This window comes from Peromyscus leucopus, chromosome 4 (genome assembly GCF_004664715.2).
Source record: "Peromyscus leucopus breed LL Stock chromosome 4, UCI_PerLeu_2.1, whole genome shotgun sequence".
NCBI lineage: Eukaryota > Metazoa > Chordata > Mammalia > Rodentia > Cricetidae > Peromyscus > Peromyscus leucopus.
In genome coordinates this window covers 140,020,540-140,041,422 of record NC_051066.1, presented here as the reverse complement: position 1 = coordinate 140,041,422, position 20,883 = coordinate 140,020,540, and the positions used below count along the sequence as shown (strand labels likewise).

The 20,883-nt window shown below is 48.3% G+C and overlaps 1 long non-coding RNA gene across 1 annotated transcript; it reads left to right on the top strand.

The window, feature by feature from the left end:
- Positions 1-4,083: 4,083 nt before the first annotated feature.
- On the top strand, positions 4,084-5,787 carry LOC119087912. The gene is made up of 2 exons (XR_005091443.1): positions 4,084-5,191; positions 5,480-5,787. It is a non-coding gene; the product is annotated as an uncharacterized LOC119087912 (long non-coding RNA).
- The last annotated feature ends 15,096 nt before the right edge of the window (positions 5,788-20,883 follow it).

Genomic DNA, 20,883 nt, shown 5'->3' with positions numbered 1-20,883 from the left:
CTCCCTAAGTTCCTTATCTCTCTCCCAACACCCTGGGCTTCCTTCTAGACAGATGTGGACTCAGGAGCATACCTGGTGGGTCCTGGGGGAAGCCCTGGCCCCCGTCCGACATCCTCCTCCTGGTCCTATGGGATCACACACGGTGGGCACCGTCCTCATCCTTGGACCACTTCCTGCTACCACTCTGGCACCCAAGACTCTGGGAGGGCTTCCGGAGAGAGTTAATCTCTTAATACTGGTCACAATGAGATTTCAGGGACGGTGGGAGGTGGTCACCATGGAGACGGAGGACCTTTCCGGGACCCATGGGAGTAATCAGCCACAAGCCTCAACAAGGGGCCTCAAGTCCCAACCTAGACAGAAGTGAGAGGCACAGAGGCTGCACTTGGGGACCTAAGACCTCCTGGTGTCTGTCTCTTCACGTCTCCTGACAAACTGGGAGCCAGCCACTTTGTAGAGAGAGTCCTGTTCCCCTCTGAGCCCCAGGTTCCTGACCTCCTTTTGGGGGCTCTGGTCCTCGGTCCAGTAGCACAGGCTCCCTGCTGAGTCTGCTCGACTTGAACTTGAAGTTCAAAGCTCCACTTTCCCTTCCCAGTCTATCCCGGGCCAGGCCCTTCACCTTCCTGGCCTCAGTTTCCCCATCTGTACAATGAGCCCAGTAGAGCCACCCTGGTATCACTTGGGAGTGTTGGTGAGTAGTGACCCCCAGTGACTGTGGATGCACTCAGTCCACAGCCACCTGCGGAACCGCAGGGTGCTGCCCGACTCTCTGACAGGGCTGGGGGTCCCACCTCTCTTCACCTCTGCAGTCCATGTCTCATCTTGGTCATCTTTCTCCAGTCCTGATGACCTGGGTGGGCTGGGGGACAGCCCCCTCACGGCCCCCAGGGCTGTACACTGTATTTACCATAGTCTAATCAGGTGGTGACGGCCTCCTCCTTAGGACTGCCCGCTTACCATTGTTTTTCAGGGACCCTATGGTGCTTAAAATAAAGGGTTGGCTGAGTAAATGAGGGAAGAACTGAAGGGATTCACCCATCCAAGCACTCAGCTTTATCAGCCAGCGCCATTGTTGTGGAGGCTGGAGATTGAGCCAGGAAGACAGCAGGTGGAGAGTCTGCTCCTACAGGATTGCAGTAAAAACATCCAGCGAAATTGTAACTTCAGATAAACAATATGTACTTTGCAGCATAAGTATATCCCCAAAATGCATTAGACATACTCATACTTAAAAAAAAATATGGGGTAGAGCCCGTGAGATGGTTCAGCAGGGAAAGACACAGACTCCCAAGCCTGACTCTGGAAGAAGGTGAGAGCCCATCCTGTAGGCTGTCTCTGACCTCCACAGGAGCAGGGGCCTGTGGCCCCCTTCCCACGCTCACACACACACACACCAAAATATAATTAAAAGTTTAAGGAAGGGTATAGCTTATCTCAAGTCCAAACGGAACTGAGAACCCTGGGGCTGTGTCCGGCAACCCCATTCCCCGCCTGGCCTGCTTGCATTTTGGTGGGAAAGGTGGGGTGGGAATAGGCAGTAAAGGAAGTAAATAAAAAAGGAAGTGAATTTTAAATAGTGAGCAACTGCCAGAACAAGGAAGCTGAGAGAGAGAGAGAGAGAGAGAGAGAGAGAGAGAGAGAGAGAGAGAGAGAGAGAGAGAGAGAGGACAGCACCTGGTGGTCAGGTGGCCCATGCCTCTGGATAGGGTGAGCCGAGCTTGTGGCCCTGACAATCTTACACCCCAGTGAGGAGTTAGGGAAAACTTAAACTGGTGATGCAGGTTGTTACTCTGGAGCAGGGGTTCTCCACCCAAAGGTTGAGACTCATCTGGGAGTCGAACGACCCCAACGACCTTTTCACGGGGGTCGCCTAAGACCATCGGAAAACACAGATCATTTACATTACAATTCGTAACAGTAGCAAAAAGTTAGTTATGAAGTAGCAACGAAAATAATTTGATGGGGGGAGGGGCGGTCACCACAACATGAGGAACTGTAGTAAAGGGTCGCAGCGTTAGGAAGGCAGGGGGCTGCTGGCTGCTGAGTCACTTGCCGGTCTGCAGTTTTGCACCTTGGATCTCGACTTTCGCAATCCTTCGCAAACCCACGGTCCCACCCACCTGGGTCAGCCAATGTCCTTGGCGAGGCCGAGAGCCAGAGGAAAAGGGCCAAAGGAGCTGCGCAAAGAAGCGTGGCCACCTAGCAGAGCTCAGCGTCCGGCCTGACACCCTCTCCGGGCCCATCCGTGTCCGGGGATTGCAGCAGGGAGCTGCGGAGCCAGCTCTGCAAATCTTCCTCTGACTGCGTCCAGCACCGCGATTTGGCCTTCCAGGGCTCCTCCTAGCGGCCAACATGGGAACTGGCGCTCAGAGACTACAGCACATAACGTTCCCCATTGCAATCCAATCACAGTCAACTGTCACTGCACCAATCAGAATGCAAGGTTAAAAAACCCAAACTGACCCTAAGGCCTTTTGTTCTGCATTTCCAACTTTCAGGAAAGTTCGGTGCCCAACCCCTGGTGCCAGCGTGCGGGCACCTTTGAGGAAGTCCCCAGGCTTTGTGCTGGCCTCAAATGGAAACCTTAATTTGCATTCATCCTCATTTACAATGGTATTCATAACGTTAAGTGCCACTCCCCCGTCATAAAAGTTAACATGGAGGCTGGAGAGACAGCTCAGTGCTTAAGAGTGCTTACTGTCCTTGCAGAGGACCCTAGCTGGGTTCCTAGGTGGCAGCTCACAACCTTCTGTATCTCTACTTCCATGGGATCCAATACCCTTCTGGCCTCCACAGCTCCTGCACACACGGTACACATAAACTCACACAAACATACACATACACCACACATGTGCATACTAATAATAAAATAAAAAGAAATAAAAGTTAACAGGAAGATATGAATGAAAAATCACATCTGATTGTTAACTAGGATCGTATTGAACACAATGGAAGCTTTGTGCAATGGGATGGCTTGCTCCATTCCTACGTTCTTGCCGTGTCCTGGAGTGGGCGCGGATCCTCAGCCCCAGACTTGTTGCTTTCCCACACTTTGTGTGAGTTCTGTCTTCCTCAACCTTCGTTCTCCGTCCCTATTGTGTCTTCCTGGCATGTCAACTTGAAATGGCCAGTGTGTTCAGTTACGTGTTGATAATCTGCTTACATTTCTCCAGCCCCTATTGCGGAGATGCCCTCTGAATTCCTCATAGTACACCCCAAAACCTTGAAGGGCTTCGAATGAAACAAAGAAAAGGCAGCTATGGAGATCTGATAGAGTTCTCTGAAGAGGTCTTTGAGAAGGAATTCAGGAGAATGCTCATGTGAGCTCACTGGGTAAAGGTGCTTGTCTCTCCATCTGGTGACCTGAATTCAATCCCCAGGACCCACCTGGTGGAAGGAGAGGATCAGTCCCTTCCCTTTGACCTCTACGTGATCACAGTAGAACACCCTTCCCCAATATGTACATATGTATGTATGTATGTATGTATGTATGTATGTATTTTAGTGTTTAAGGAAGAGAATGTCATTGGGTGCCCGGTACCTACTAGGCAATCAGTGAAAAGAATTCTATGCCCACAGTAGAATTTTTACAACGTGAAATAAACAATCTGAGAATCATGAATGATTTAGTTGGGTATGGTGGCAAATGCTTTAAAATTCCAGCACTTGGAAACTGGGGGCGGAGTTCAAGGCACTCCTTGGCTACACAATGAGTTCAAGGGTAGCTTCGCACTATATGAGACCATGTTTTGTTTTGAAAAAGAAAAGAAGTTCTTCCAGGGACCAACACCTTTCGGTGAACAAAGGCACCTGCGGGGGCTCACGTCAGAAAGACAGAACCGACTCTCATTGGTTATTTCTGAGCCCCACACTGCCACACGTGACCACATATATACACAGGCACACACTATAAATACATGAGATGAAAAGGCGGGGTACAGCAGATGCCCAGCAGGGGAAGGTGCCTGATGACCTCAGCTCCATCCCTGGTACCCACATGGTGGAAGGAGAGAAATCGTTTCCTCCTGAACTGTTCTCTGACCTCCACATACACACTGAAGCCATGTGTGTACACATGTGTGGGCATGCACAAGTAAATTAATAAACTATTTTCTTAATTTGAAGGGACCAGGGCCAGTTGTCGTCCCCCCTCACTCCCCGCCAGTTTGCTAAGACCTCTGCTCTATATTACCCCACCATCCTATGTTGACTCATATCTGGCTTCAACCAGATGCTCAGGAAGTGCATTCAGTCTGGTAGCCAATCAGGCTCCTACCCGGCCACAAGCAGGAACTGTTCTTGCTATTTTCACTCAGACAGACCCCGACACAGCAGACAGACCCCTGACCCTCAACCACATTTGCTGACCAGATGTCATGAACCAATCCTAAAATGATTCCTGTATCAGAGGGGCTATACCCAGTCACTTCAAAGTACGCTTAACCACAGCTGGAATTCTCCTAAGCAGGCCTAAGAGGGGGAAACTATTCCGGGCAGACCCCAGCATCCTGGTTTTTCTATCTCGAGAATAAAGCACTTTCTGCAATTGCATATTGGGTGTCTTCTGGTCATCTGGAGTGATCTAAGGACCCTACAATTTACAAATAAAAACGGTTCTTAAAAAGTTTGAAAGGGGAGGACCGCTCCTCCAGTGGTCTCCCGAGGACTGAAGCCTCGTGCTCCACAAGGCTCTCAGCTGTGGCTTGCTCTTTCCCTCCCTCTCCTTTCCAGCTTCCTACTCTAGCTAGCTACCTGCTCTTCTGTCCTTTCCAAACAGAACAGAGCCAAAGCCTAGCCCCAGCCCGACTCCCTTCAGAACCTAGATAAAGGCTGGCCAGTTTCTGAAGAGACGGCACCCTCACTAACAGGCGTGGGGTATCTGCTTACGGAGGGGCTGCCAGGCTCACCCTCTCCCGTCCCTGGAAGCAGGGCCTTGAAGGCCACGTGCAGGACATTGGTGGGTAAGGACAGGCAAATTGAGAGTGCTGGGCTAGTCTATTCCGAGTCTATCCATGGCTCTTCACATTGGTCTACTCTCTTTCAGGCGGTGGTAGCGTCACGCTGCTGTTCTGTTCTCTGAAGTAGGATGTGACTGTGACACTTGTCTCAGCCAGTGGGATGTGAGGAAAAGCAAGCTGTGCCAGCCCCAGTCCGAAGCTTTGAGACTAAGAGCTTCTTTATGGAAACAAGGGTGAGTATTGAGTCACCGTGGTGAGGAGCGCCCCCTGCTGAACAGGGAGGGACATGCACTGTAAGAGAGCTAGAAACCAGCTCAGCAGAGCCAGGCTTGGGCGTTTTGTCTCATCAGTTGGGACAGGCTTCCTAAAAACAACATCGCACGTTTCCCTAAGACCAGCACTGGTTCCGTCATCATCTCTAATGTTACCTACACACAAATTTTCTTGCACCAAGCCACTTCTTTTTACTTGGATTTGTTTTATAACCTTTTATTAATTTCTTTTTTAACTTTTTGAGGTAGGGCCTCACATAGCCCAAGCTGGCCTCGAACTTGCTGTGTAGCTGAGAGTGACTGTGAACTTCTGCTCCTACTGGTTCCACCTCCCTCGTGCCGGCATCACAGGACTGTGACCCTAAGGCCGGTTTTTATACAGTGTGGAGATGGGGTGCTCACACATGCTAGGCAAACACCCTACTGTTGGGCTACATCTCCAGCTCCTAGATTTATTTTCAAAGGAAATGTTATTCCCGTCAAGTGAAATATCATCCCCTAAGTAGAATGCAATGGAAAATAATCAGAATGAAATAAACCATTTTGTTACATCCTGACTTGAAATTATTTGCCTTTCAATGCCCCTGCGTCCTTGGTCTGTCTCCTCTTGGTTAAAAAAAAGAGGGTTCCCTATCACCCTGCAGAATAAAAACCCAGGGGAGATGGTTAACAAGTGTGGAGCCAGCACCATGTCAAGTCTGAATAAGCAAATTTGGGGCCTTGACTTCCTGGCCTTGAATGCATGCACTCTGCCGCTGCACTGGACCCCCAGCCCTGTGTCTGTTATCTTACTTGCAGATATTACAGGTAATGTGTAGACCCCTGGGCCATAGTGGGGATTACCAGCATTCATGTAGATGGGCTAGAACCGTGTCTGGTGCACTGAGTGCTACAAAGCCGTTAGCTGTAAAACAAAGATAGTATAAAGATCCAGACTCCATCTGGCCACAGTGGCACACACCTGTGACTCCAGCACCAGGGTGGCCGAGGTAAGAGAATCCGGAGTTCAAAGCCAGCCCGAGCTGCAGAGGGAGGCTGGCATGGGCTACATGTTTTGTCTTAAGAAACAAAACACAATAACCTAAATGTCTTTGAATTCGAGTGCGAACCCCACGGAGAAAGGGGAAAAATTCTCTCCACAGGTTAAAAATAAATCCCAGGGATGGGGAAGGCTCACCTGGCAGGTGACACAACAGAGCCCTTGGTTTTATTTGGAGACAGCTACTCCAGCTCCACAATGTCATGGGTCACTCATGAGAATGCAGGGCTCAGGATGGAAGAACCAGTGCCCTTTGCACACTGTCCTGAAATGACCATATATGGACGCTGGCATTGGGCTTTAATTTTCGGAGGAACGCTTAGGACGGAATGGGCTGCCACAGCTGCGCCCTTTGGAGAGTGACTGAGGTGTGGAGAGGAGCCGGCCCGGCACTATGGGGCAGCAGAGAGGCGGTTCAGCTAAGGGCTGGGGCTGTGGCCTTTGAACTGTCTGATCCTGGGCAAGTTACAAGCTCCTCAGATCTTATTTGCTTCACCTGGAAGATAGGACTCAACAATGGAGCCTCTTTATAGAGTGCTTTGTGGAGCGACTGTGATAAGCCTTTACACCTGGCACGCAGGTGCCCAGCATGCAGCTATGTTTGGGTTCAAAATGGGTCCGAGCTGGTAGCTCATTAAACTGCAAATCCCTGAGTCTCCTTCCAGAACTGAGAAACAAAGCATTTCTTGGGAAATAAGAATTTTCTGGTTCCTACAATCCCAGAGAGCAACCAAGAATCAATTGATGGGAGAAAAACTTGGGCCCAGAATAATGACCTTACTATGGAATGTGATTTTGTCCTACCAGGGGCAATGCTGATGGACCCAGATGTTAGATGGTGTGTGTGTGTGTGTGTGTGTGTGTGTGTGTGTGTGTGTGTGTGTGTGTGTGTCTCAGATGCAAGCCTGGGAACCATGATGTCAGGGAAGATGGGTTGTGGATTCCAGAAGCTGGGCAAAGCAGTCTCTCCAGGGGCCAAATATCTCAAATTAAATAAACCAAACTCAAACACAGTGCAGAAATTGGGGCCCCACATGTAAAAGAATAAGGTTGACAAGCTGGACATGGTAGAGCACTTGGAAGGTAGAGGCAGAAGGATCAGGGGCTCAAGGTCATTCTGGAACATAGGAAGTTCTCTAGTCAGGTTCAGAGAGCCGTGGAGGACATGTGAACTCCTCACAGTTTCAGCCCATGATGTACTCAGAGTGACCGGTCCCAATAAAGATGACCTCAAGTCTGCATTCAGTTCCTGTAAGACCCATGAAATATGACAGGGTGGGGTAGTAGGGGGGCATTATTCCCCCTCGGGGTTCTTTCCACTCTTCTTAATAAATGCGTGCTCACTCTATTCTCTCCCGGTCTGCCTTTCTTTTTTCTTTCTTTTGGTTTTTTGGGACAGGGTTTCTCTGTGTACCTTTAAGAGCCTACCTATCCTGGAACTCACTCTGTAGACAGGCTGGCCTCGAACTCACAAAGATCTGCCTGCCTCTACCTCCCAGCTGCTGGGATTAAAGGTATGTGCCACCAGCTACCACCACCCGGCCCAGTCTGCATTTCTTATTCTTCTGAGACAATGAGCCCAGAAGCCACTGGCTCAGGCCGGCTTTGAAGACCATGATTATCCAGCACTCTAGGTCCCTGGGCTAAGTTTACTAAGAGACAAGAAAAGTTCCATTGCTCTCAAAGAACCCACATCAAAAGGACACTATCAACAGAGTGGGAAGGCTGTCCACTGGGAGGTGGACCTGTAAATCATCTAGCCGCTGGTAAGAATACATACAGCCCAACATCAGAAAACAGGCAACTTCACCTGAGGACTTGAACAGACACTTCAAAGAAATGATCGATGCAACCATGGAAAGACTAGCATCACTGGGCATTGGGGAAAATAAAACAAAAAACCACCAACAGCAAGAAGGCCAGGTGTAGTGGTGCATGCCTACAATCCCAGAACTCACAGGCAGAGGCAGGAGGACGTAAAGTTCAACACCAGCCTAAGCTACACCGCAATACTCTGCCTCGAAACCCAACCCAAGCCTGGCAGAGATGGTGTACACCTTTAATCCCAGCAATCAGGAGGCAGAGGCAGGGGGAGCTCTATGAGTTTGAGGCCAGTCTGGGCTACATAGTGACTTCTGGGCCAGCCTGGGCTAGAGAGAGTTTGTGAGGCTGTCGAGACATGGAAGGCCCTGTGCTCTACTGTTGGGAGTATAAAGCAGCGCAACCTCTGTGGAAAGCAGCGTGGCGCTTCTCAAACATCTCCAGTATAATCTGGTCATACTTACTCTCCCTCCGTTACTCGTCCTGCCTCACCCTCTCCCACTAATCCTCTCCCTCTTAACTAGCCCCTTTCCACATTCATACCCTGTGTGTGTGTGTGTGTGTGTGTGTGTGTGTGTGTGTGTGTGTGTGTGTGTGTGTGAGAGACCCAATGAGGTCATTAGGGCCATCTACAGAAGTATGAGCACCTCACCAGGGTACACCACTGAAGGAAATGTCTCTCCATTCTCCATCAACCAATTTCACTTCAAACATGTCCTTACAGAGAGGTGAGACCTCATCAGCTCCTCTTCCTCTTTGTCTTTTGAGACAGGGTCTCTCTCATGCTCTCAGGCTGGCCTCCAGTGCACTGTGTAGGCAGACATAACCTTGAACTCCTCATTTTCCTGCTTCTGTCTCCTGAGTTTACAGGTGGGTTCTTTGGTGATGATGATGATGATGATGATGATGATGATGATATGTGTGTGTGTTGGTGTTTTGCCTGCATGTATGACTGTGTGAGGGTGTCAGGTCTCAGAGTTACAGACAGTTGTGAGCTGCCATGTGGATGCTGTGAATTGATCCCAGGTCCTCTGGAAGAGCAATCAGTATATTCAACCAATGAGCCATCTCTCTAGTCCCTATAAGTGGATTCTTATATGGTACGGGGGAATCAAACCTAGGGCTTCCTGTATACCAGCTGGCCTAGACACACACACACACACACACACACACACACACACACACACACACACACACACACGTTTGTTTGTTTGTTTGTTTGTTTGTTTGTTTGTTTGTTCTGAGACAGGGTTTCTCTGTGTAACAGCCAAGGCTGTCCTGGAACTCACAAAGATCCACCTGCCTCTGTCTCCTGAATGCTGGCATTAAAGGCGTGCACCACTACTACCCAGCCTCAGGTGAGTATTTTATTGATTGATTTTTCTTTTGAAATATTCTCCTGTATCCCAGCCTGTCTTCAAACTGGCTGTAGAGCTGAGGATGACTATGAACTTTGTATGATGGTAGGTTTCAATGTCAACTTGAGAAGGGAGCTTCACTTGAGGGGTTGTCCTGTTGCTGTAAGCGATGAGGGAAGACCCATTCTGTAAATCAGTGCTACTTTCTGGTAGCATGCTAGATATAAAGGGCTAGATATAAATGTCTTCTTATCTTGGCCTCCAGCTCTCTCAGCCTTTCCTCTTGCCAAGTTAACTTTCCCTGGTGTTGAAGCTGCTGAGTCCCCCACAGACACCAGAATCAGCATCCCCACGTGTCCATCATGGCTAAGGACCAGCTGCTCTGCAGGAACCCTCCAGGGTTTGGAACTAAATTGGAACTGCTGAGGCTCCCAGTCTCAGAGACTGAGCAGCTACTGGATTCTGTACCTCTTTAGTGCGAGACAGCCACGGTGGACCCCCCCACACTGCTAATGCACCCCACTTCTAGGACAGAGCACCTTCCAGAGCCTCTCAGGTGTTACTATTTCAATGTCAACTGATTTAAACAATTGCACATATATTTTTCTCCTATCAGTTCTGCTCTGCTAGAGAACACTTACTAATGCACTCCAGATCCCCCTGCCTCCAGCTCTCAAGTGCTGGAATTACAGACATATACTTCCATATCCCACCTTATTCACCCTTGTCAAGAATTTTTTAAATATGGTTACTAAGCCTAGGACAGTGTTGGTTGGTTTTTGTTCGCTTGGCACAACCCTAGACACGTCTGGGAAAAGGGAGCCTTAATTCAGAAAACGCCTCTGTAAGATTGGCTTGTAGGACAGTTTGTGCCTTGATTAATGAATGATTGATGTGAGAGAGCCCAGCTCACTGTGAGTGACACCACCCCTGGGCAGTTGCCTGAACGGTAGAAGAAGCAGGCTGAGCAAACCATGAGGAACAAGCCACTAAGTAAGCCCCCTTCCTCCATGGCTTCTGCTTCAGTTCCTGCCTCCAGGTCCCTGCCTTGAGTTCCTGCTCTGACTTCTCTCAGTGATGGAATGTGGCCTGTGAGCTATAAGATGAAATAAATCCTCTCCTCCCCAAGTTGCTTAGATCACAGTGTTCTATTACAGCAATAGGAACCTAACCAAGATAGACAGGTCTGCATATATCTGAAAATGAAAGAAAAAAGTATGGCATTGAAAAATCACTCAATATGGAACATCCTGTTCTACAACGAAAGTTAGACCAACTGTTCATCCACATGACAAAAGTGTAATAAGCACAGGGGCTTGAAAGTGTCCCTGGGTGTTTAGGTATTGGAAATCTAATCGCCAAATACCTATGTAATGATATTTTGGAGGAAGGGCCTCTGGTTGTTAGTTAGCATTTGATGTCATGAAGATAAGACACCATGAAAGCCCTCAGGAGGTGCTTACACACCACACACTTCTCACTTCAGAGCTGTGGGCCAGACCAACATCAGTTCTCAACTTGGACATGGTAGCTCATGTCTACATTCCAGCACTCGGGAGGGTGATGCAAGTTCGAGACCCACCCAGGTTACCTAGGGAGACCTGTCATCCCACAGAGACTGATAGACAAAACAAAACATCAATAATGATAACAAGGTGGCAAGTAGCTCAGGGGGGTACAAGTGCTTGCTGCCAGGCCGGGTGACCTGAGTTCAGTCCCCAGCACCACGTGGCGGAAGGAGAAGGCCAGTTCCCACCAGCTGTCCTCCGAGCTTCACGGTACCTTGGCAGGCATGCGTCCCCCTCACTCCGTGCACACAAAATAAATAAATGAACAAATATGCTTAATTTTTTAGGCTTTTAAGTTTTATTTTATGTGTGTGTTTCGTGTGCACATGTGTGTACACCTCATGTGTGCCTGATGTTCGAGGAGGTCAGAAGAAGTCCTGGGAACTGAGCCCAGGTCCTCTGTAAGAACAACAAGTGCTCTTAACTCCTGAGCCATCTCTCCAGTCCCTGTACATTTTTATTATTTTATGTGTATGAATCTTTTGCCTACATACAGGTCTATGCACCATGTGTGTGCCTGATGCTCACAGAGGTCAGAACAGAGCATCAGATCCATGGGACTAGATTATAGCCAACATAAATAGGCCCAGAGAGATAACCTAGTAGCTGAAAACACTACGCATGCCTCAAAACCTATAGCCCACGGTAGAGGAAGGAGATAATCAACTCCTGAGGGCTATTCTAGGATGTTCACAGTCCCCCCCCCACATATCACTAATAATAATAAGTCAATAAAATAATCAAACAAACATAACTAAACTCAAAGAACATATGACTACACAGTAGGACTGGATTAGAGTGAAAGGGGATCTATCCTTGTTCACAAAATATTGCCTTCTGGGCATTTCTCCATATTTGAAATATTTTCTACTTAAGAAAAGAGAGAGACTTGGGGGGAAGGTTGATCTACTGTCTTCCTGTGCATCAGCAACATACGATCCTGTAATGTAATCTTCTTATTTGAGACAGGGTCTTATGTAGCCCAGGCTAGCCTCAGACTCATTACACACCCAAGGATGGCCTTGAATCCCTGGTTCTCCTGCCTTGATCTCCCAATTGCTGGTATTACAGAGGTATGACATCACTCTTGACTTCGTTTTTTAAAGTCCTATTGTTTAAAATGTCTGGAAAATTGTGCTGGAAATGTTGTTCAGTTGGTGGATGATTTGCCTAGCATACATGAAGCTATGGGGTCCATTCTCAACATTACACAAACCAGGGATGGAAGTAAGGCAGGCAAGCAAAGAAAATAGTTTGGCTTGGGATCCCATTTGGTTTGGAGTTGTGCATACCGTACCTTGTTGTAACAATACACTTGGTAGTCTAGTTCCTTCACCTGTACACTCTATGAACACACACTCCTCTGCAAGCAATGCTTCTAGCAGCTTTGAAATACCCATGGGCCCCTGACCGCATCGGGCTACAGTACTCCTGTGTCTGTATGTTTCCTCGCCCCGGTAACATTCAGATTTAGACAGTTTCTGTACAAGTGTATTTCCAGCACTCCTGGGTGTGAAGGATAGAAGAACTGATGTGGCCTAAAGTGATATCCTCTAGTGATATCTTACAGTGAATCCCCTGCTCTCCATCTCATGCCTCTGCATAATTGGGTGGGCATATGACTAAAACAAATGCATTATGGGAAAGGACATGCAGAGTAATGATTATATAGCCTAATATACCAATAAAAACAGAGAACCACCCAAGTGTATCTGTTAGTAACCAGCTCCTCCTTCTCTTGAACCCCATAAAGGAAGCCTGGGACAGTAATCGGGGCTCTTGACTGCTTTCACTCGGGTGGCCGGCTGTCAATCATGACAGTGTCTCCCTGGATACCCTGCACTATCGCTTTGTTTCAAATGAAGTTATCTTGCTGCTTCTGCACATCTGTGTGATCCTTGATTTTCAGTTCTTTAGTTAAGAGGCCAAGAACCTGGAAAGACCAGGCACAGACCCTGACCATTGCTAACAGCAGCATACACCTGTATTCAGCACATATGTTAGCACCTGGAAGGTGGAGGCAGAAGGATCAGAGATTCAGGTCATCATCCTTGGCCACACAGTGAGTTCAAGGGCACTCTGGGTTATATGGGTCTCAAACAAAAACAAACCAGCAAAACACACACACACACACACACACACACACACACACACACACACACCAAAACAAAACCAAAAAACCCAAGAAAACCTAAATGAAATATCTAAATATCTAGAAACCTAGTTTTTAAAACTAGACTGTAGGTGTGTGGAAACACACCTAAGAAACAGCACTTCCAGGAAAAGCCAGGGGCAGAGAGAGCTGTGCTGGTTGACAGGAACTCTGTGAGAGGGGACAAACTCACTGGGGTTCTACAAGCTGCCTGCCTGCCAGAAGAGGGCGCCAGATCCCATTACAGATGGCTGGGAGCCACTATGTGGTTGTTGGGAATTGAACTCAGGACCTCTGGAAGAGCAACCAGTGCTCTTAACCTCTGAGCCATTTCTCCAGCCCCATAAAGAGTTTTTTTGTTTGTTTGTTTGTTTTTGTTTTTGTTTTTTGTTTTTGAGCCAAGGTTTCTCTGTGTAGTTTTGGTGCCTGTCCTGGATTTCATTCTATAGACCAGGTTGGCCTCGAACTCAGAGATCCACCTGGCTCTGCCTCCCTAGTGCTGGGATTAAAGGTGTGCGCCACCACGGCCCAGCTCTAGCCTGGGTTCTGACACTAACTTGTGGCCTGACCCAGGGCTAGCATGCCTGACAAGCGAAGGAAGGAAGGAAGGAAGGGAGGGAGGGAGGGAGGGAGGGAGGGAGGGAGGGAGGAAGGAAGGAAGGAAAGAAGGAAGGAAGGAAGAGAGGGAGGGAGGGAACAGCATTAATGTTATTCCTCTTCCCTTAGCTAACTTTAATTTTTTGTTTTTATTTTTAAGTGTGTGTGCGCATGTGCAAGTGCACACAGGAACCAGTGAAGGCCAGAGACATCAGATCACATCTCCGTAGAGCCAGAATTAAAAACAATAGTGAGGTATCCAACGTGGATTCTGGGAACTGAATTCAGGTCCTCTGGAAAAGCATGAAGTGGTCTTAACCACTGAGCCATCTGTCCAGCCCGACCTTCCACCTTCTTAAAAGAAACTGGAAGCTGAAGCCAGGCATACTGGCCCACAACCTGCAGTCCCAGCACTGGGGAGGTAGAGGCATGAGAGTCAGGAGTACCAGGTCATTCTTGTCTACACAGCATGTCTACATGAGCCACTGTCTTAAATGAGCACCTGTATCCCAGCAGTTAGGAGGCTCAGACAGGAGGATTACCATGAATTAAAGGCCACCCTGGACTGCATACAGACTTCCAAACCAGCCTGGGCTACAGAGTGAGACCCTGCGTGAAATAAACAAACCAAACATGGCCCTTCAATGTACAGCTGAGGAAACAGTACCTTAGACAAGACAGACTCCTGGGGCACAGGCCTGGGACTGTTTCCTGGTTCCTCTTGTGCCCACAGCTAAGCCCAATGCCAGCTCCAGTTCCTTGGGCTCTGCCTGCTCCCAGGGTCTTTCTGCCTTCCCAGCCTTTCTCAGACCCATTCAAAGAACTTTGAGGGGTCCTCCCAGGCCCTCCCTGAAGTGTGGCTGCCTCTGATGCCTGTCTTGGAGAATCCTGGGGCCTTCCTTGGCAGTGTGGTGGCCAGCCTTGGCCAGCCCAACCACAGACACTTGTCAAACAGCGGCTGTCTGGGAAGAGGGAGGCATGTTTACCCAGGGCAGGGCCCAGGCAGGGGCTGTGGCTTCCTTCCCACACCATGAACCCAGCCAGTTGCTCAGTACAGGGACCCTACTGTTCCCATCTGTGTTTGCACCGTCCACAAACGTCTAGGGAGCACCTACTGTGTGCTCTCCACACTGCTTCAAGCTCCACTGACATCTGAAAACAAAAACCAGGCCAGAAGGGTGGAGCGCACCTGTAATTCTAGCTGAGGGTGGAGGATCCGAATTCCAAGGCCACCCTGGGCTGGCTGTACAGCAAGACTTGGAGGTAAATGAGTAAAGCTAGGCCCGGTTGTATATGCCTAGAATCCCGTGCTTGGAGAGCGGAAGGAAGTCGGAGGATCAGAGTTCAAAACCAGCTCCAGCCACCATAGCAAATTGAAGGCTAGTCTGGGCTACTTGAGACCCTGTTTCTAAATAAATTAAAAATAAAGAAATTTTAAAGAGTGAGAGAAAAAGGAAAAAAGGAGTGGGAACAGAGGTCAGAAGGTCATGGGGGTAAAGGGCAGCGTTAGAGAGGCTTAGGGCATCGCTGTTGCATGCAGGTTCTCAACTGTCCCAATCTGTCACCCTTTAATGCAGTTCCTCATGTTGTGATGACCCCCAATCATAAAATTATTTGTGTTGCTATCTTATAAACTGTAATTTTGATACTGCTATGAATCGTAACGTAAATATCTGTGTTTTTGGATAGTTTTAGATGAGTTCCGTGAAAGGGTTGGTCGATCCCACAGGGGTCGAGACCCACAGGCTAAGAACCGCTGTTCTGGGGGTTGGCGTTATATGGAGAATAAATCCCAGCTCTTCTCTATGGCCGGAAAGGCTGCTCAAGGTCTGAGCTTGTCCGATGGTCTGCTTTCTTCGCCCCCGGCGCTAACTGCTTTCTGGCTACACTGACCTTCTTATCAACACCCCACCTCACCCCTACCCAACCCCCGCCCCGAGCACTCAAGTCCCTCAAGCTCTTTGCACATATTGTTTCCTCTGCCAAAGGACCTCTTTCCCAGCTCTTCCCAGAGCCGATTTCTTCTCGTAATTTGGATTAGCTCTCATATGACCTCCGTTCAGAGGTCTTCCTTGACCGCCCAAATCTAAGACCACCTCTTGTCTGTCCAGCACTGTCAATGCCGTCATCCCCTAAGGCTGAAAAGTGACATACACACTCAGGGAGCAGTTTGCTCCTCCTCTCCACCACACTGCAAGAGCCACCAGGGCCAGGGACGCTGGCTCTCCTTCCCTGTCGCACCCCTCATGGGGAACATAGAGGTGTGCCCCCTTTCCTTCGTGGTGATCTTTTTATTTGTTTGGGGGTTTTGGTACTGTTCTGAGTCAGGGTTTCCCTGTCATCCAGGCTAACCACACATTCATGATCTTCCTGCCTCACCCTCCCGGGAGTTGGGAATACAGATGTGAGCTCCCACACGCAGCAACTGCAGCTTCACTGTCTTCAACCGAGGGAACTCACTGCTGGGGCTGCTGTTAGCCACAGCCGTGGTCAACTGCCAGCCAAGGCCTTCCACGTGTTCTCGCCATCAACGCAGATAACATTGATGTTTTCCACACAACACTTCTGCATTCACAGAGACTCTGGAGAATCCCAGAATTCCCTCTGTCAGCAGGGCTACCGGAATGGGGAACAGAACCAGCATTGTTCACCCCTTGGAGTTCCAGTCCCATTACTCAGGGGCTGTGTGATTTGAGGTGAGTTATTTAACCTCTCTGAGCCTTGCTGTCTTGCCTGAGAAATAATAACATTATCATTACAATATCAATGTCATTACAGCACCTCCCTCACTGGGCGGTGAAGAGGAATGAAAGCGTTGGATTTTACAAAGTGCTTGGTACAGTAGGGAGTCCCATAGGAGTCCTGAAGGCCAGAGTCAGCTGCCAGCACCCAGCGCCCAGCTTCCGTCCTCCCCACAGCTCTTCACTCAGGGGCCTATTGGCTGTACTTTCTTTCTGTGCAAACACGTACTTGCTATTCTTCTTTCTTTGAAGGTACATGTTAGTTTTTATTACTATTTTATTAATATTATTAATATTTTATTATTATTAAGAATATAGACTTTTTTGGGTTTTTTTTAGAGCTTTTCTATCAGTGCCTTAATATGCCCATTATAAATCTTTCTAATTCAATGTAAAACAAATTCAGAAAGATTTGGAAGTGTTTGTCCATGTCCTGATACAACCAGCCTGTTCCCTGTGGGACACCATGAAAGTAGTGCTGCTTGGAAGTGTGGTCAGGAACCTTTTGAACATTCTATCCTGTGCTTTCAAACCTATGAATCACCATCCTTGATCGGAGCACATTGTGCTATATATACTGTATATGCTGTGCATACTGTATATACTGCATATGTTGTGCATCCTATATATACTGTATATGCTGTGCATACTGTATATACCATATGTTATGCATACTGTATATACCATATATGCTGTGCATTCTATATATACCATATATGCTGTGCGTTCTATATATACTGTATATGCTGTGCATTCTGTATATGCCCTTGCATACTATATATACCATATATGCTGTGCATGTTATATATGCTGTGCATAGTGTATATACTGTGCATACTGTATATGCTGTGCAATGTGCTATATATACTGTATATACTGTGCATACTGTATATGCTGTGCAATGTGCTATATATACTGTATATACTATGCATACTATATATACTGTGCAATGTGCTATATATACTGTGCATACTGTGCAATGTGCTATATATACTGTATATACTGTGCACACTGTATATATGTACATACTGTACATACTGTATATGTTATGCATAATAAAAGCACAGGCCCCAGGCCCACCTGCTTGGCCTAGCACTGTGTCACCCCTGAGTGCCTTTGGTCACTTTGGCTGAGTGGCCTGATCTGTGCCTTCATTTCCTCATCTGTAAAATGATCACAACATTGCTTACCTCACAGGGTCACTCTGAGAATTAGGAATAATGCATATATAGAGCCCTCATTGGTATACTATACAGGTTTTCTGTTTTAGGACAGAGTTTCAGGTATTCTAGGCTGGCCTTGAACTCACTGTGTCTCAGAGGCTGTCTTTGAACTCAGTTTATAGCTACAGGAATATCACCAATGGTTGAGATGCACATGGCAGTTTCCGTGGGGTACACAGGTAGCCCCTTCCAGGGACGACACAGGCTGGGGATGTGACTCAGGGGTAGAGCACTTGTCTAGTATGCATAAAGCCTTCAATTTAATCTTCAGTACCACAAAATCAATTAATTTTAAAAATCCACTACAGGTGAACTGTATTCCACCCTCATCACAGCCTTATGAAAGAGATGCCAGCCATGCTTCTAGGCATCAAGGGAAGAACACAATACACAGATGACTAAGGAACAGACCCAAGTTTGGTTTCCAGCACCCACCATGGGTGGCTCACAAATATCTGTAACTCTAGCTCCAGGGGATCTGACATCCTCTTCTGGTCTCTTGGGACACCTGCACATACATGGCATACACTCACACGTGCACACATACACACATACAAATGAATCTTAAAAACCCAAGGCTGGGTTTGGTGGCACATGCCTACAGTTCCGGTGCTTAGGAGGCTGAAGCAGGAGGGGACGACAGGAGTTTGAAATCAGCCTGGGCTACAGTGTGAGGCCTGTCTCAAGAACAAAGGAACAGAAGACTCTCCACTTTGACATCTTGTTTTGAAGATCAAAAGGGACAAAATACACTCCGTGTTCAGCAGCATCCTGTGTGTGACTTAGAAGGGGCTCCGAGGGGAACATTTCTCTCCCGCTGGAGGGGGTCCATTCTCATGCCAGGGACATGAGTCAGAAAGATTAGAAGGCCCAACTTCTGCACTTCAGTACCCCAGGTTGCTTTTAGGGACTAGATAAGCCAGCCACAGAACAGCCAGCTCAGGACCAAGACACTATTCAAGTAGAGTCGATTGCTGCCAATAAAGTCAGTACAATGTGCAGGCAGGCTCTGGATCTTTGCATCATCTCAGCTGGAACCCTCTCTCCTTCTCTCCTCTCCTGGACCTGCTAAACCTTTCTGGTCCAGCTAAGATATCAGTCTGCTCTCACAGACACAAGAGGTCCCCGATCCTCTCCCCCCAAAGCAGCTTGTGTTCCCATAGCTTGCTGCCCATGTCAGGCTGCTCTCTCTTTGGTCCATGTGGGCTTGTCTACCATGCCAGCAAATGGAGCCAGTCTCTGAAACCACATTTTGTCTCTGTGTTCCCAGTGCCTAGCAGTGTGTCTGCAAACCCCTGCCCGTTCGTTAGACAGTTATTGAAGACATAAATGAACAAGAGCAGAGTCAAGTAATGGGTGCATCGGGCTTCAGGATGCATCCTGGGGATGCGGTCTTCTCTTTGCTACACCAGAGGAAGTGAGGCAATAGCTTCCAAATCCCAGCTGACTGGGATGCCCAAAGTCACATACAGACCTCAACAAAAATGAAAGATGCTTGGATCTCACTCCAGGAGACCCTCATCTCCCTTGGGCTGCGGCGGCGGCCGGGGGGGGGGGGGGGGAGGCAAGGCTCAGTGGATAAAGCCCTTGATGTAGGATTGTGAGGATTGGAGTTTAGATCCCCGGGGCCCCATGTAAAGCCATATGCAGCAGCATGCATCTGCAATTTCAGCATGCTCACAGGGGCAATGGGAGGCAGAGGCAGGAGCCTCCCAAGAGGCTAGGTGGTGTATGCTGTGGTGAATCATAAAGAGACCCCGTTTCAGACAAGGTGGATGGAAGGAGAGGACTGACACCCAAGAGCCCTACAATGATTTGTGGTATACCAGGACCCCCAACACACACACACACACACACACACACACACACCTAAAAACAGAAAAGCTTCCCATGTGCAGCCAGGCTTGTGAACGTGAATCATAGAGGCTTCCATGTTGAGGTATGGTGGAAGATGTGTGTAGGGGGTTAGAAGAGTGGTGGGAAAGACTGCACTTTGAAAATGAAGGCTTGGAGCATCTGTAGATACTGGACACGACCCCACCATTGGATAGCATCTGGGGTTTTACTCAACTTTGGGCCTATCATCCTATAGGGCCAAACATGCTATAGTTTGTTCTTTTCTTCCTTCATTAGCTCATGGAATCCTTACAAACAACCCAAGGTTTACTTGATGGATAAAGCAATTGAAGCTGGACCTGGTGGCACACACTTGCTATCTTATCTCAGGATCCAAGAGGCAGAAGCAGGAGGACAGCTGAAAGCTTAAAGCCAGCCTGGGGTAGAGAGTGAATTCCAGGATAGCCTAGGCTACAAAGTAAAATCCTAAATTGAGTGTGGTGGTGCACACCTTTGACCCCAGCACTCCATAGGCAGAGGCAAGTGGATCTCTGTGAGCTGGAGACCAGCCTGGTCTACAGAGTGAGTCCAGGACAACTAGGGCTACATAGAACCTGCTGAGATTCCCCACAAGATCATGGAAGTGTCAGACAGAGGGATGGAGGAAAGAGAACACTTTTGCACAGCTCTCAGTGAGAGAACGGTTTGCCCAGAGTGCCTCTGATGACGCTTCTGGCCCAAGGCTGCTATTGGTCAAAAGGATGAGGCCTTTAGCTCATGAAAAATTTGGGGCTCATCTGACACTTAGAAACAGATATATCACCCTAGTGGGGGCCTGTTGTTAGTGGCTAATAAATGACACCTATCTCCTTATCTGTCCTGTCCTAAACACTTGCAGGTGTTGCTATTCTGGCCACATCAGCCTATCCATCCATCCATCCATCCATCCATCCATCCATCCATCCATCCATCCATCCACCCACCCATCCATCCATCCACCCATCCACCCATCCACCCATCCACCCATCCACCCATCCATCCATCCATCCATCCATCCATCCATCCACCCACCCACCCACCCACCCACCCATCCACCCATCCACCCATCCATCCACCCACCCACCCACCCATCCATCCATCCACCCATCCGTCCATCCATCCATCCATCCATCCATCCATCCATCCATCCATCCATCTTTCCATTGATTCATCCTTCCTCATTCATTCAATTAACCTTCCTCAGACTACATAGAGCCCTACTCTATAGAAACCTGTTGTATAAATGATGCAAATACAAGAAAAAATAATCAGACAGTTC